The sequence below is a fragment of the Schistocerca gregaria genome, chromosome 6 (assembly GCF_023897955.1).
Source record: "Schistocerca gregaria isolate iqSchGreg1 chromosome 6, iqSchGreg1.2, whole genome shotgun sequence".
Lineage (NCBI taxonomy): Eukaryota > Metazoa > Arthropoda > Insecta > Orthoptera > Acrididae > Schistocerca > Schistocerca gregaria.
Genome location: NC_064925.1, coordinates 445789675 through 445806904, shown reverse-complemented (window position 1 = coordinate 445806904; position 17230 = coordinate 445789675).

Genomic DNA, 17230 nt, shown 5'->3' with positions numbered 1-17230 from the left:
CCACAGGGAGACCCAAGAAGCGTTGGAGGGATGGACTCCATGAAGATTTAAACAAAGTGTCAATAGATGTGAACGGATGGCAGATAGCAGCAGTGGACAGAATACAGTGGAGGAGGAAATTTGTAGATGCGTGCGGTCCACTGGGCCTGATCACTGGTAGTTTTGTATAGTAGGTCAGGACTTGTCACCGTAATGTGTTATTTTTACCTGTACTCTCTCACAATTTTTTTCGTGTTCATAATTTTTAATGGCTTTGTTCGTACATTTTGTAATAAGTGTTCTATAAGTATGAACTGACTCGTTCCAAGACCAAGTAGCTTTGGATGGCATGGCCCCACAGAACACGAAAAACGAAGTAAGAATACGTAAAGAAAAAGTGAGCCGCTGTGCCTCGACTGCACTCCCAAAGGGCAGCGAACTCCGCCCCCTCCTGCGTGTACCCATCTCCGGCAACCACGCTCGACTGCCGGTGTGGTTTGCTTATCATGGAAATTGCGGAGCTCGGCCGCACGGTCACGAGGGTTTTTCTATGCAAATTCTACAGCTGTGTCACATGGCTCCCTATTTATGGGACGGGGCTGTGTCGCTGTGTGTTGCTTGTATGGCAGCACCAGCGTCTGCCTCGTTTGGGGACGATATATCCTTTATTTCACGGTCACCGGCGCTACCGAACAGAGGGCTTTCTTGTCTGCGCATGTGCGTGTGGGTATGCGCGCTATCGCATGTGTGTGTGTGTGTGTGTGTGTTTGCGTGTGCGAGAGAAAGATAGCAATTACGAGAGAAGGATGGCGATACCAGGAGGCAGACTAAATTTACTACACATACGCTCTTTATTACGTTGTGCTCTCACCTCGTCGACACACACTTTTGTCCTTGCGCCATCCGATACAGAAACATAGTGTATAGCACGACAGCCTTGAGAAAGATACACCCTACTTCTCATGTTCCTCTACACTTAAGAACATACTAAAAAAGGATCATGAGTATTTCTGCTTTATGCTTCAGATCAACAGTAGACAACCTGGTCCCTGCTGCTCAATAGTGGACGCTTCAGCGTTATCTATAAACGATAGAGGGTTTAAAGACTTTTCATTAGATTCTCATAAAAATTAGACGTAAAGAACACGGTACGTTATTGTTATTTTACGCTTCAGTTGGCTGTAATTGTTCATTATATTTTTTTAAGTAGGGTATGCAAAAGTAGGCGGTAAGTAAAAAAGGTTAACTACCCTTGCTTTAGATATAGTCTAACTGTTAAAACATAGTGTACTGAAGTATTAAGACTTTGTAACCAATTACACTAACATTGCTGTCGTCCTTTGTTATTAAGATGTATAGAGATTTTACGGAGACAAAAATGGTTCAAATGGCTCTGAGCATTATAGGACTTAACTTCTGAGATCATTAGTCACCTAGAATTCGAACTACTTAAACCTAACTAACCTAAGGACATCACACACATCCATGCCCGAGGCAGGATTCAAACCAGCGACTGTAGCGGTCGCTCGGTTCCAGACTGTTGCGCCTAGAACCGCTCGGCCACCTCGGCCGGCTTTCCGGAGACAACGCTGATACAAATTATCATTTGATTTCAAGGTCAATGTGAATCGAACAACCATGAACCTGAATGTAATGGAACGCTGTATTCCAGCCTCATCCATGCACGAATGCAAAATGAAACATTTTTTAAATAGCAAATTTTTAGAATCTTTACTTTATTTTCAATAAGAATCCCAAATTGACAACTTCATGGTAGCCTTGCACATTTTTCTGCAATCAGTCATTTTACTAATACGAATTTGGGGTTTTCTCACTTGGGCCGGCCGTTGTGGCCGTGCGGTTAAAGGCGCTTCAGTCTGGAACCGCGTAAGCTCTACGGTCGCAGGTTTCAATCTTGCCTCGGGCTTGGATGTGTGTGATGTCCTTAGGTTAGTTAGGTTTAAGTAGTTCTACGTTCTAGGGGACTGATGACCACAGATGTTAAGTCCCATAGTGCTCAGAGCCATTTGAATCATTTTTATCACTTGTTTTCTCCAACAGCTCTGAAATTCAATCCACTCTATTATATGCTTGCGGAACTAACGGTCAGCGTATTGTAAAAAAAGGAGAATTTCATGAAAAGTCCTCCCCATAATACGATCGCTTTTGATTATTTCTCCGTTACTTTGTTTTTAAATCTTAAAAAAAATGGCTCTGAGCACTATGGGACTTAACATCTGAGGTCATCAGTCACCTGGAAATTAGAACTACTTAAACCTAACCAACGTAAGGACGTCACACACATCCACGCCCGAGGCACGATTCGAACATACGACCGTAGCGGTCGCGCGGTTTCAGACTGAAGCGCCTAGAACCGCTCGGTCACACAGGCCGGCTAATTTCCCCAGATCATATGGCGTCTTGTATGGGAAGCAGTGCACACAGGATTTACTGACACCAGCGTCCAGTCCGCCTGGTGTATCACCGTCAGTGGCAAACGGGTCAACCAGTTTAGTTTGCATCGCATCTGCCTGGCTGACACCCCAATATGCGTTCTCTTGGGTGTACGATACAAACGCCCACTGACTCTCAAGAGTTCCACCGTCTGATGTCTGGATGTTCGGGGAGCGTATCTTGGCATTCCCTACGCAATAGACACCTACTAAGATCACTTTCCATACACTTCTATTCCCAGATGTGATTCATTACCCTGCAAGGAAAACTAACGCCGTAAATTGGATACGTAACCATATGGTCCGGAATCTTTTGGGCCCGACGAGAAATCGGAATTGGCTTATTGGGCGTACCTTAATGACCGGCACTGTGCACTTGTTCGCAACCACTGATACAAGCAATTCTTTTCCCAACTTCTGTAGAGGGCCCTCCATGAAGCGCTTTTCAAACCGTGAGATACTGATGCTTCTTTGCGACAGCATGCTCTGAATGCCCTATAAACTGAATCGCCATTAAAATTTCGAGAAGACACGTTTGGATATTCCGCCATCCGAAGGCGCGAGCGACACCTGGAATACTGGTACATAAAAAAGCTATAGCGTCTTAGATTAGTGAAAAAAACATCCTAGGTCCCTGGTTCACAACCCGCAACTGCTTAAATTTTGTATACAAATCATCAGCTTTGGAGGCAAAAACTTCCAGCATAAGAAGATTTCCTCATTCTGCGAACAGCTTTGTCAAAGAGGGCGGAGGAGAGGACAGAGGTTCAGGGCACCCTCTTGCCGTTGAATGAGAGACTGTTTCTAAAAGCCGGAAGAATCCGCAACGATCTACGGCATTAAGATGCAGAAGGAAGAGCGAGACCACCTGCGTTAAAGACACATTATGCATATGCATAGGACATATGGCCCATAAAGTATTATGATGAACTCTCCATTGGCAATAGGGTTTCAGACTAGTCCCCCATTCGAATCTCCTGGAGGGTACTACCAATGGGTAGGTGACGATGAGAAAAAGGTTCAATGACAAACGAAAGGGTAACGTGCTACGAAACGGGGCGTGGTCTGTCAGAAGTTTGGACGATATAGCGAAGCTAATAAATCTGGAAAAGGTACAATTAAAGCTCAATCTAGATATAGTTAGGAACAGAAGAGTATAGGATACTATCAACAGTGGCGAAAATAGTGTAATGGTAGTAGGCTTCGTTATGAATAGGAAGGTAGGCCGGAGAGTGAGTTACTGTGAACAGTTCAGCAATCCAACACCGACAACGATAGTTCAAGTATACATTCCGACGTCGCAAGCTGAATATGAAGAGATAGGGAAAGTAAAGGAAGATATTAAACAGGTAATTAAGTATGTAAAGGGAGATAACAATCCAGCAGTCATGGGGGATAGGAATGTGCAGAAGCAGTGGAAGAGAGAATATGGATTGTTGGTACTAGGAATGAGAGGGGAAACAAAATTGAGTTCTGCAATAAATTTCAGCTAGTAATAGCAAATACTCTGTTCAAGAATCACAATAGGAGAAGGTAAATGTGGCAAAGCCTGCAAATAAAGAGAGACTTTAGTTACATCATGTTCTGGCCGAGATTCCGAAATCAGATGCTGGATTGTGAGAGGTACCCAGGACGGATATAGACTCAGATCACAATTTGGTAATGGTCATGCGTAGACTGAAATTTAAGAAACTACTCAGGAAGAATCAATACGCAAAACAAGTGGGATGCGGAAGTTCTGAGAAACGTAGAGATAGGCTTCAAGATCTATAAGACTACAGATACTGCGATAAAGAATAGCACAGTAGACATTTCGATTGAAGGGATCTAGACATCTCTAAAAAGGGCAATCACAGAAGCTGGAAAGAAAAACATAGGTAGAAAGGAAGTAGCTTCAAAGAAACCATGGGTAACAGAAGAAATACTTCAGCTGGTCGATGAAAGAAGGAAGTACACAAAGGTTCAGGGAAGTTCAGGAATACAGAACTACAAGTCGATTATTAATGAAATAAACAGGAAGTGCAGGGAAGCTAAGGCGAAATGGCTGCATGAAGAATGTGAAGAAATCGAAAAAGAAATACACTCCTGGAAACTGAAATAAGAACACCGTGAATTCATTGTCCCAGGAAGGGGAAACTTTATTGACACATTCCTGGGGTCAGATACATCACATGATCACACTGACAGAACCACAGGCACATAGACACAGGCAACAGAGCATGCACAATGTCGGCACTAGTACAGTGTCTATCCACCTTTCGCAGCAATGCAGGCTGCTATTCTCCCATGAAGACGATCGTAGAGATGCTGGATGTAGTCCTGTGGAACGGCTTGCCATGCCATTTCCACCTGGCGCCTCAGTTGGACCAGCGTTCGTGCTGGACGTGCAGACCGCGTGAGACGACGCTTCATCCAGTCCCAAACATGCTCAATGGGGGACAGATCCGGAGATCTTGCTGGCCAGGGTAGTTGACTTACACCTTCTAGAGCATGTTGGGTGGCACGGGATACATGCGGACGTGCATTGTCCTGTTGGAACAGCAAGTTCCGTTGCCGGTCTAGGAATGGTAGAACGATGGGTTCGATGACGGTTTGGATGTACCGTGCACTATTCAGTGTCCTCTCGACGATCACCAGAGGTGTACGGCCAGTGTAGGAGATCGCTCCCCACACCATGATGCCGGGTGTTGGCCCTGTGTGCCTTGGTCGTATGCAGTCCTGATTGTGGCGCTCATCTGCACGGCGCCAAACACGCATACGACCATCATTGGCACCAAGGCAGAAGCGACTCTCATCGCTGAAGACGACACGTCTCCATTCGTCCCTCCATTCACGCCTATCGCGACACCACTGGAGGCGGGCTGCACGATGTTGGGGCGTGAGCGGAAGACGGCCTAACGGTGTGCAGGACCATAGCCCAGCTTCATGGAGACGGTTGCGAATGGTTCTCGCCGATACCCCAGGAGCAACAGTGTCCCTAATTTGCTGGGAAGTGGCGGTGCGGTCCCCTAAGGCACTGCGTAGGATCCTACGGTCTTGGCGTGCATCCGTGCGTCGCTGCGGTCCGGTCCCAGGTCGACGGGCACGTGCACCTTCCACCGACCACTGGCGACAACATCGATGTACTGTGGAGACCTGACGCCCCACGTGTTGAGCAATTCGGCGGTACGTCCACCTGGCCTCCCGCATGCCCACTATACGCCCTCGCTCAAAGTCCGTCAACTGCACATATGGTTGACGTCCACGCTGTTCGGCGTGCTACCAGTGTTAAAGACTGCGATGGAGCTCCTTATGCCACGGCAAACTGGCTGACACTGACGGCGGCGGTGCACAAATGCTGCGCAGCTAGCGCCATTCGACGGCCAACACCGCGGTTCCTGGTGTGTCCGCTGTGCCTTGCGTGTGATCATTGCTTGTACAGCCCTCTCGCAGTGTCCAGAGCAAGTATGGTGGGTCTGACACACCGGGGTCAATGTGTTCTTTTTTCCATTTCCAGGAGTGTAATTGTTGGAAGCAGTGACTCAGCATACAGAAATGTTAAAACAACCTTCAGTCATGTTAAAGCAAAAGATGGTAAATTCAAGAGTGAATTCCACTGAAGAATGCAGAGGCGAGAGCAAATAAGTAGAAACAGTACACTGAAGGCCTCTATTCGGGGAAGACGTGTCTGACGTGACCGAACAAAAAGAGGAGTCGATAAGCAGGAGATAGGGGATCTGGTGTTGGAATTAGAATCTAAAAGAGCTTTGGAAGACTTTAGATTAAATAATGCAGAACGGATAATAATATTCCACCAGAACTTCTAAAACCATTGGGGGAAGTCGGAATAAAACGACTCTTCACGTTGGTGTTTAGAATGTATGAGTTTGGTGATATGCCCTCTGTCTTTCGAGAAAATATCAACACAATCTCAAAGACTGTAAGAGCTGACAAGTACCAGAATTATCATACAATCAATTTAACAGCTGATGCATCCATGTTGCTGACAGGAATAATGTACAGAAAAATGGAAAGAAAATCGAGGATGTGTTAGATGACGATCAGTTTGGCTTTAGGAAAGTTGAAAGAAGCAGAGAGGCAATTCTGACGATGAAGTTGATAGTGGAAGCAAGACTAAAGAAGGATTTGTCTACCTGGAGAGAGTGTTCGACAATGTCAAATGATGTAAGGTGTTCGAAATTTTGAGAAAAATAGGGTAAGCTATAGGGAGGGATAGATACTATACAACATGTACGGACCAAGAGGGAATAATATGAGTGGAAGACCAAGAACGAAGTGCTTGAATTAAAAAGTGTGCGAGACAAGGATATAGTCGTTCTCCCCTACTATTCTATCTACACATCGAAGAAGTAATGATGGAAAGAAAAGAAAGGTTCAAGAGCGGAATTCAAGGTGAGAGGTTATCGGTGGTAAGATTCGGTGATGACATAGCTATTCTCATTGCTAATGAAGAAGAATTATAGGGCCTGACGGATGGCATGCACAGTCTACTGAGTACAGAATATGCATGGAGATTAAACTGAAGAAATATGAAAGTAATCAAGAGTAGCAGAAAAGACAACAGTACGAAACTTAACATCAGGACTGATGGTCACAAAGTAGATCAAGTTAGGGAACTCAACTACCTAGGCAGTAAAATAACCCTGGCAAAAATGGAGATCCTGGCCAAGAAAAGTCTACCAATATCAAGCACAGGCCTTAATTTGAGGAATAAATTTCTGTGGAAGTATTGTGCGGTAGTGAAATATGGATTATGGGAAAAAAGGAAAAGAAGAGAATCGAACCAATTGCGATGTAGTGCTACAGACGCACGTTGAAAATTAGGTGGACTTATAAGGTAAGGAATGATGCGGTTTGCACAGAATCGTAGAGGAAATGAATATATGGAAAACACTGATAAGAAGAAGGGACAGAATGACAGGATATCTGTTAAGACATCAGGGAATGACTTCCATGGTGCTAGAGGGAACTGTAGAGGGTAAATACTGTAGAAGAAGACAGAGATAGGGATATATACAGCAAATAATTGAAATAATTGGTTGGCACAGGAGAGGATTCCGTGTCGGGCGACATCAACCCAGTCAGAAGACTGATTAAGTACATTCTTCTGTCAGTTCTCTGCTTCAGTTGTCCCATTTCGCATGGCTGTTTCTGCATTTTGATCGTCGTATTCATAGCAGAGTCAAATGTTTCCACATACGGTATGGAAGTTGTTGGCTTGTTGGTAGTTACTTAACGTAATTTTAATTTTTACTTGCTTGTTCGTTCACTCTACACAGATACAGTCAACGTATGTATCTCAAATGAAGTAGAGTAATTGACTGTGTGGTTGTACCGTGATCTCGAAGCGGGAGGCTGTTACATTGTGTTTTTATATAGTATGCTGCGAATCCCTTACATGTTATTCTTTTCACACTAAGCTGCTCTGTGGCTCGTAACGCTTCTATACAGGGTGTAAACGATAGCCCTTTACAAAGTACTACAGACGTGTAGTCGGGACGAACAAATTAATACAAAATACTACTGGCCTGTTAAGCTGGGAAACTACCTCAATTGGCCCACACAATCAACTCGAACTACAGCGCACAGGTGCCACACGAGTTTATTTCTTTTCCTCGCTAGTATCGTCCTTGAAGATTAAAAACTATTTGTTCTTGCACTTACAAAATCAAAGTGCTAAGTTGACTTTTATGAACAATGAAATCTTTTTCGTTTTTTTCCCTCCTTGCTACTATACAGGGTGATTCAAAAAGAATACCACAACTTTAAAAATGTGTATTTAATGAAAGAAACATAATATAACCTTCTGTTATACATCATTACAAAGAGTATTTAAAAAGGTTTTTTTTCACTCAAAAACAAGTTCAGAGATGTTCAATATGGCCCCCTCCAGACACTCGAGCAATGTCAACCGGATACTCCAACTCGTTCCACACTCGCTGTAGCATATCAGGCGTAACAGTTTGGATAGCTGCTGTTATTTCTCGTTTCAAATCATCAGTGGTGGCTGGGAGAGGTGGCCGAATGACCATATCCTTAACATACCCCCATAAGAAAAAATCGCAGGGGGTAAGATCAGGGCTTCTTGGGGGCCAGTGATGAAGTGCTCTGTCACGGGCTGCCTGGCGGCCGATCCATCGCCTCAGGTAGTTGACTTTCAGGTAGTTACGGACAGATAAGTGCCAATGTGGTGGGGCTCCATCCTGCTGAAATATGAATTGTGCTTCTTCTTCGAGCTGAGGGAACAGCCAATTCTCTAACATCTCCAGATACTGTAGTCCAGTTACAGTAGCACCTTCGAAGAAAAAGGGACCAAAAACTTTATTCGCTGAAATGGCACAGAAAACGTTCACCTTAGGCGAGTCACTTTCATACTGAGTTGTTTCCCGCGGATTCTCAGTGCCCCATATACAGACATTGTGACGGTTGACTTTCCCGTTAGTGTGGAAAGTTGCTTCACCACTAAACACATTTGAGCAAGGATAAAATCACAGAAATAGATTCTTTTAATCTTATCAGCTGCAGACAGTGCTTGAACCAATTTCAGACGATAAGGTTTCATAACTAACCTTTTTCGTAGGACTCTCCATACAGTTGATTGTGGAATTTGCAGCTCTCTGCTAGCTCTGCGAGTCGATTTTGCTGGGCTGCGAACAAATGCTTGCTGGATGCGTGCTGCATTTTCATCACTCGTTCTCGGCCGTCCAGAACTTTTCCCTTTGCTCAAACACCAATTCTCTGTAAACTTGTTATACCAACGTTTAATACACCACCTATCAGGAGGTTTAACACCATACTTCGTTCGAAATGCACGCTGAACAACTGTCGTAGATTCACTTCTGCCGTACTCAATAACACAAAAAGCTTTCTGTTGAGCGGTCGCCATCTTAGCACCAACTGACGCTGACGCCTAGTCAACAGCGCCTCAAGCGAACAAATGTACAACTAAATGCAACTTTATAGCTCCCTTAATTCGCCGACAGATAGTGCTTAGCTCTGCCTTTTGTCGTTGCAGAGTTTTAAATTCCTAAAGTTGTGGTATTCTTTTTGAATCACGCTGTATTACTATTCTTGTAAGGGTAAAGCTTGGATCGTATTGTAAACGTCAATAGTTTTTGCATTGCTATTACAAACTTTTTTCTTTCAAAATCCTTATGGGAAAGTTTAGATTAATAATGTTAGCGAAGTATCCGACTAAGCCGCTGCCGCTAGAGAGAGAGAGAGAGTATTGAAAATCTTGCGCGTCGGGCATGCACAGTAGTGTAGGTGGCCTTTGGAGGTCAATTTAATATTGTTACCTAGCTAGATAGACCGCAAATATTGTGTAACGAAATATTCGTCTCACCTGCCCCTACGCCACTATGATACATTGTTAACAGTTGTCGTTTACACCTTGTAGTGGTCGACGGACTAAACTTGTGAATTTAGGTTAGACTACATATCGAGCCGATCCTGATTCATTCCGTGCTATACCGCCTTGTTCTGTGTGACACAGCGTACTCCCCAACAGCGAAACTCAGTGCTAGAACAGTCAGATGAAAAACTGCCGAAACGGGCCAAAGTGGAACACTCCTTTTCACGTTATCACTATATCCATGTATTTTCTATACAGTTGTTAGTAACGCATTTTATATGACAAAACACCTTACAACACTGCCCCCAGAGATACTTCGCGTTGTCTTTATGGTCTAACATGAATCCCCTCCACTTATAGTCACGTGACTACTTGCATACTCCGTAAGTGGAACTTGCACACTTGGATCTCGTTGGGGCCATGCTCCTGATTATTAACGTTGAATTTAATCTTTATACTAAATAAGAATGAAACGTAAAAGTACTAAGATAATAATCTTATCTGAAATCTGTTTCAGCCATGTAAGATCATTGTCAGGCTGAAGAAACTTGCACATTTCGGCATTTCTGTATTTCAGCTAGGTCGTATGAGCGTGTGCAAATATTTACGTTTTACTGAAAGTAACGTAACAAGAGTAATTTCCATAAATATGTCACATTTGACATATTGGGGTGTTCGTCATCTTAACAGCCAAATTCGATGATGTTTCGTTTTGACAATGTGGGCAGATTTTTCGAAAGACTGTTAGTAAATAAATCTATCGTTGCTTGTTCTCACAATAAGTAGTGAGACATTTCTGACAGCAAATAAAGCTTTCCTTGATTTCCTACCAAATTTTTAAAGCATGTGTTTAAACTTCTTACAACGCCTTCCCTGTAGTGTCTCTATCTCGAAATTGCCCTGTATATCTGTGGCGCTTTCATGGTCGCTAAATAAAACGATCAAGAATCTCGCTAATCTCCACGAAATTTTCTCGGTGTCTTCCTTTAATACAGCTCAGTAAGGGTAAGGGTTCTGGGCTAAAGAACAAGACTAACAATTGATATATTTGTATGTTTGACATTGAGTAAATGGTTGTGGGCTGTCTCAATGTTTGACATTGAGTAAATGGTTGTGGGCTGTCTCAAGGTAATGTTTTTCTTGAATAGTCAAGTTTATCAAAATCATTAGTAGTGATTTGCGTTAAATTGCAATAAAAAGTGGGAGCATGTCATAACTAAAATACCACAGATTTAACACATACAACGTGCTGTGCTGATGTCCCAGTATAATAAAATACTCAATGCCTTCACAATGATGACTTAGCTCGTAGGTATGTAAGTTGTCGTTGTGGTGTCAAGTGATTAGCTTATGTTGTGACATCTAACAACATTATAAGATCCGATGATGACAGCGTAGATCCGTCTAAACCGGAAAAGCAATAAAAAGAACTGCTAGCGATCTTGGCAAACTTGATTCTTCAAATATTACTTAGAACAGAGTGGCTCTAGATGTTATAAGAAGCCTCTTTCATAATATTTTATTTCTGTCTGACCTTCACTTTTAAGCAACTAAATGTAATTAAAACTATTAATTACAATTACAGTGCCAGAAAAGATAGGAAATAAGATTTAGTTAACATTGTGTATACAGTTGCAAGAAGTGTAAATTAAATTTGTAGGTAATTTGTGGCACTCATCCTTTAAATTTTGTTCACACAGAAACAATGACTCAGACCCAGCTTGGCCGACAAATAGATACGAGTATTTCCATGATACTTCTGCTTTGTGCGAGAGTTTAGACCCTCCTACAATGTGAGAAAGGGTCTAATGGCCCTATTTAGATCAGGTTGAATAAACAAATAAATAAATACATCGGAGCATTTATGCACAGAACACGGTCCAACTGCAACCCACTATGAGGCAACATCGACTACAATGTGATCTAAAACTGTTTACCAACTAGGTTTGTCAGCATCAACTGTAATAATACGACAGTCAAATTCGAAATCAAAAATTTCTGCATCATTTGAAACAAGGATAATGTGGCTCTGATATTTTACGTCGCCATCCGTTTGAATCTTGATTATAACGGGGAAAAGTTTCCCGTCAAACAGTCTCTGCAACTGGGGACTGTAAATTTTCTATCATTCCCACGAGAATTCTTCAAAAATCATGCATGACTTATAACTTTTCAAACCTTCAAAAGCAAAGTTAATCGGTGTTTGGATAAAGATTTTTCATGATTTGTGTGGTAACCAACAATGTTTTCAAACAACGTGAATTTACCAGCACCAGGAAGTCCATGAGTTCTTGAGTGCATTAACACCATCATTCCATGCGCCTACCAACGATACCAAGAGGCGTCCTCGCATTGTCGCATAAATGTAATTTGATTACGGTGTGAAACCACAAAAGGATGAAAATATCAAGTCTCGTTTCAATTTGCAATGATAAAAACGTTCAGCATTAAAACGATAATTTCGAAGCAGGAACATAGATAAAAACATTCTGTATCTTCTTTACTGATACAATTTAATGAAGAGTTCTTGCTCATGCAAGTCTGACCATCAACACTTGGAAATAACTCCCCCGGCAGTCCACTGCCAGAACAGCAAGGAGCAACATGGGGTCTGGTATTTTGAAGCTGAAAGGTAATGCCACGGAGACCTTAAAGATAGAGCACAGTCTCATTACTGAAATACACAGTAGAAATTTTTCAAACGGACAAACTCTGGGAGGTTACGCGGGACACTGAAACAAATACTTTTCTCTAATGTCGTATTTTCCTGTGAGGACTTTTTTAAACTGGCAGAGGGAGTTTTCTCTGGATGAAAATTAATTAAGCCAACGAACACTGTGAGGTTACATGGGATAATGAAAACACTTTTTCTTATGTGTTTCCCTGTGAAGACAAAAAGTAACACAACAAATTTCATTTTTGCAGTGAACACATGGTGTGTCGTGGGGCGATCACTCTGTTTTCAAAATAATTGAAAAGCCACGATCGCTTCAATCGTTTATTAGATGACTTGTTTCAGCTCTCTGAAGCTGCCATCATCAGATCTGTGAAGGTATAACATAACAGGTTTGACGGAGGGTTTACATGAGCTAACTATATACATTACAATTATTACAGAACCACATACCTGAAACGTGGATTAACATTAATAAAACCATATGGGCATCATGGCATATGAGGCAGACCATCTGATAAAATCATTGTCACAACCAATAAAAAATAATAAAAAACCGCTCTCACGGTCGTTACTTCCTACGCGGAATAGGGCAGTGATGATGCCGACCGGTGTTAGGCGGGCAGTGGTAGTTTCGTATGGTGACTTCACTTTTACATTTTATGGAAATAACGACCATGAGAGCAGTTTTTTATTAATTTTTATTGGTTATGACAATTATTTTATCAGATGGTCTGCCTCATATGCCATGATGTCCATATGATTTTATAAATGTTAATCCAAGTTTCAGGTATGTGGTTCTGTAATAATTGTATTGTATATAGTTAACTCATGTAAGCCCTCCCGCAAACCTATTATGTTATACACTCCTGGAAATGGAAAAAAGAACACATTGACACCGGTGTGTCAGACCCACCATACTTGCTCCGGACACTGCGAGAGGGCTATACAAGCAATGATCACACGCACGGCACAGCGGACACACCAGGAACCGCGGTGTTGGCCGTCGAATGGCGCTAGCTGCGCAGCATTTGTGCACCGCCGCCGTCAGTGTCAGCCAGTTTGCCGTGGCATACGGAGCTCCATCGCAGTCTTTAACACTGGTAGCATGCCGCGACAGCGTGGACGTGAACCGTATGTGCAGTTGACGGACTTTGAGCGAGGGCGTACAGTGGGCATGCGGAAGGCCAGGTGGACGTACCGCCGAATTGCTCAACACGTGGGGCGTGAGGTCTCCACAGTACATCGATGTTGTCGCCAGTGGTCGGCGGAAGGTGCACGTGCCCGTCGACCTGGGACCGGACCGCAGCGACGCACGGATGCACGCCAAGACCGTAGGATCCTACGCAGTGCCATAGGGGACCGTACCGCCACTTCCCAGCAAATTAGGGACACTGTTGCTCCTGGGGTATCGGCGAGGACCATTCGCAACCGTGTCCATGAAGCTGGGCTACGGTCCCGCACACCGTTAGGCCGTCTTCCGCTCACGCCCCAACATCGTGCAGCCCGCCTCCAGTGGTGTCGCGACAGGCGTGAATGGAGGGACGAATGGAGACGTGTCGTCTTCAGCGATGAGAGTCGCTTCTGCCTTGCTGCCAATGATGGTCGTATGCGTGTTTGGCGCCGTGCAGGTGAGCGCCACAATCAGGACTGCATACGACCGAGGCACACAGGGCCAACACCCGGCATCATGGTGTGGGGAGCGATCTCCTACACTGGCCGTACACCTCTGGTGATCGTCGAGGGGACACTGAATAGTGCACGGTACATCCAAACCGTCATCGAACCCATCGTTCTACCATTCCTAGACCGGCAAGGGAACTTGCTGTTCCAACAGGACAATGAACGTCCGCATGTATCTCGTGCCACCCAACGTGCTCTAGAAGGTGTAAGTCAACTACCCTGGCCAGCAAGATCTGCGGATCTGTCCCCCATTGAGCATGTTTGGGACTGGATGAAGCGTCGTCTCACGCGGTCTGCACGTCCAGCACGAACGCTGCTCCAACTGAGGCGCCAGGTGTAAATGGCATGGCATGCCGTTCCACAGGACTACATCCAGCATCTCAACGATCGTCTCCATGGGAGAATAGCAGCCCACATTGCTGCGAAAGGTGGATATACACTGTACTAGTGCCGACATTGTGCATGCTCTGTTGCCTGTGTCTATGTGCCTGTGGTTCTGTCAGTGTGATCATGTGATGTATCTGACCCCAGGAATGTGTCAATAAAGTTTCCCCTTCCTGGGACAATGAATTCACGGTGTTCTTATTTCAATTTCCAGGAGTGTACCTTCACAGATCTGATGATGACACCTTCAGAGTGCTGAAACCGGCCATCTAATAAACGATTGAAGGGATCGTGGCTTTTCAATTACTTTAAAATTTTTACAAATTTCAGTTGTTTATTACCAAGAGACAACAACATCAACACAACACTACGTCAGTAACACTAGAGGCCCAAAGTACTTTCATTGACTTGTAAACATAGGCGACATCTGTGTCATGTTCTGTCTAACACGATCAAGTGGTGCAGGAGTGTCGTTAATTCCTACTGCTGCTGCTATTGTCTGGGCAACCAGATGCTATTCAGATTCAAAATGGGGATTGTAAACAAGGTTGGACACCTTTTCCCACACAAAAAGTCTTGACGCATCAAATCGGGGGGGGGGATCGAGTAGGGCATGGTACAGGACCACCAATCCCAATCAACTTTTGTGGAAACGGTTCAAGAATCGACGCATAGGGTCACTAAAATTAGCCGGCGCCCCGTCATGCGGGAACCACATGCACTGTCTTGTCGCGAATGGCGTGTCATTCAGCAACTCTGGCAATGCTCTGGAAGGGAGTGGTAATAATGCCTGTCATTTAATGGCCCAGGTAGCAGAAGTGAAACAGTCACCAACAACATCTTCCCACATATTCACCTAGAACAGTACTTGATGAGCGCAAGTAAATTTTGTATATGGATTAACCTCTCTCTCGAAACAGGAGCGTTGTGGATGTTGAAGAATCACGCCCGAACGTGACTTCATCCGTAAACAGCGCAGAGGGCGGATTGTAGGTTGCATTTGACACTGTTTCAGGTACCGCTGCGAAAACTGTAAAACTGTGCTCTGAGGGATAACCATCCCGTCCCACGTTTTGCGCACGCTGTAAGTGAAATGAATTAACAATTGCTCATGAAGGACGTTTCTTACATTCATCTGATTAGTCCCAATGTTATGCGCAATTGCACGAGTGGTATGGGCGATTATGGCTGCTATCTGATTGAAAAATGCTCACAGATATTTACGACGTTTGAGAAAAATGCCTGTTTCTGTGTCCCTTGCAACTATGAAGAATTTTTCGATTTAAGTAATTTTCTCCCTATGTAACGGCTGGTCTCTAAATTGGAGTCTGTACGAACCTGTGGTGATTGTATTGTGCACCCAATGCAACCTCATACCATCACTCCAGCTAATAGGTGAATATGAAAATGACGGATGCAATCCAGCAACACGTGTTCTTCATGGAACCTTCACACATGGGGTCGTCCATTGCGATAGACGCAGAACTGACAATCGTCTGAAAAAACGACGTGGTGCTACTGTTGGTTGTCTTGTGTTGTCGTTTTCTCTGCTACCGTCGCAAGGAAGACCGCTAAAACGGTCGCCATACTAACTATGCATGGTACCGTGGACCAGTAAGGTGGATACTTGTCTTGCTCCAAACGATGCCATTCCTCACTCATGGTTGGTGACGTGGCCGTACGATGCTGCACCGCCAACAAACGGTGTGCCGCTCCTATTGGGAACAATACGTGTGTGACCATTGAGATTCTGAATGGAGTTGAGTATGGCGAACATGAACCCATCGACTCTACTTTCGCATGAGAATCGTGGGATGCAGACAACGCTAGCAGTAGTATCGGCAAACGACTAACAGCACCCGTGACAGGCCAATTCTCAAACGTCACCCAGCTGTTAGAGGCTTTCCCTTCTTGCACGAGTATCCCACCAACAAGCAACGTTGAAATACGATTTCTGAATGAGAAAATCGCTTTGTGATCTTTCCTAATATAATAGAACCAGCTGAATACCTGGCGTTGCTTGGATACGTATTTACTTCAATTCTATAAGTGCACCTCCTCGCCTCCCGTTTCTCTGTCTACTTCTCCCTCCCTCCTCTTTGTCCATCCCCTTATCTCTTGTATGTGTGTTAATGTCCTCCCTCCCCCTCTCTGTCTCTTTTCCTCTTCCTCCCTTATTCTCTCTCCACGTTATCACCCCCACTTTGAATAGGAGGTTGCTGGTTCTTACTGTTACGTATTTCTTTCCAGATAATAGGTGATATGTGTACCAAGTTTGATTGAATTCGATCAAGGTCTGTAGAACAAGTATTTTACCCACATTCTTGCCTGCATACGTACATGTTATATATGTTTCTGATATATTTAATACGTTTCAAATATACACAAATCAAAAAAAAGTTTTGCGTTACCCCGGTCCCCAGAACTACTGAACATAGATGTTGACTGCGGATATTGTATCACAGACACAGTACCTTTCACTGTTCAGAGATGTCGCTAAACCCGCCCGAAGATGTAAACAACCATGCATGAGCAGAGCCTATTAGTAGAAGGGCATTCGACAACCGATCACTTCCAGTCACTCCACCAGGTAGGAGGTACACTGATCTTGGTGTATGTAGTTCAGCCATGCCTAGACGGTCGATACCACCGTTCGATATCGTCCACATTCTTATTTTGTGCCAGGAAGGGTTCTCAGCAAGG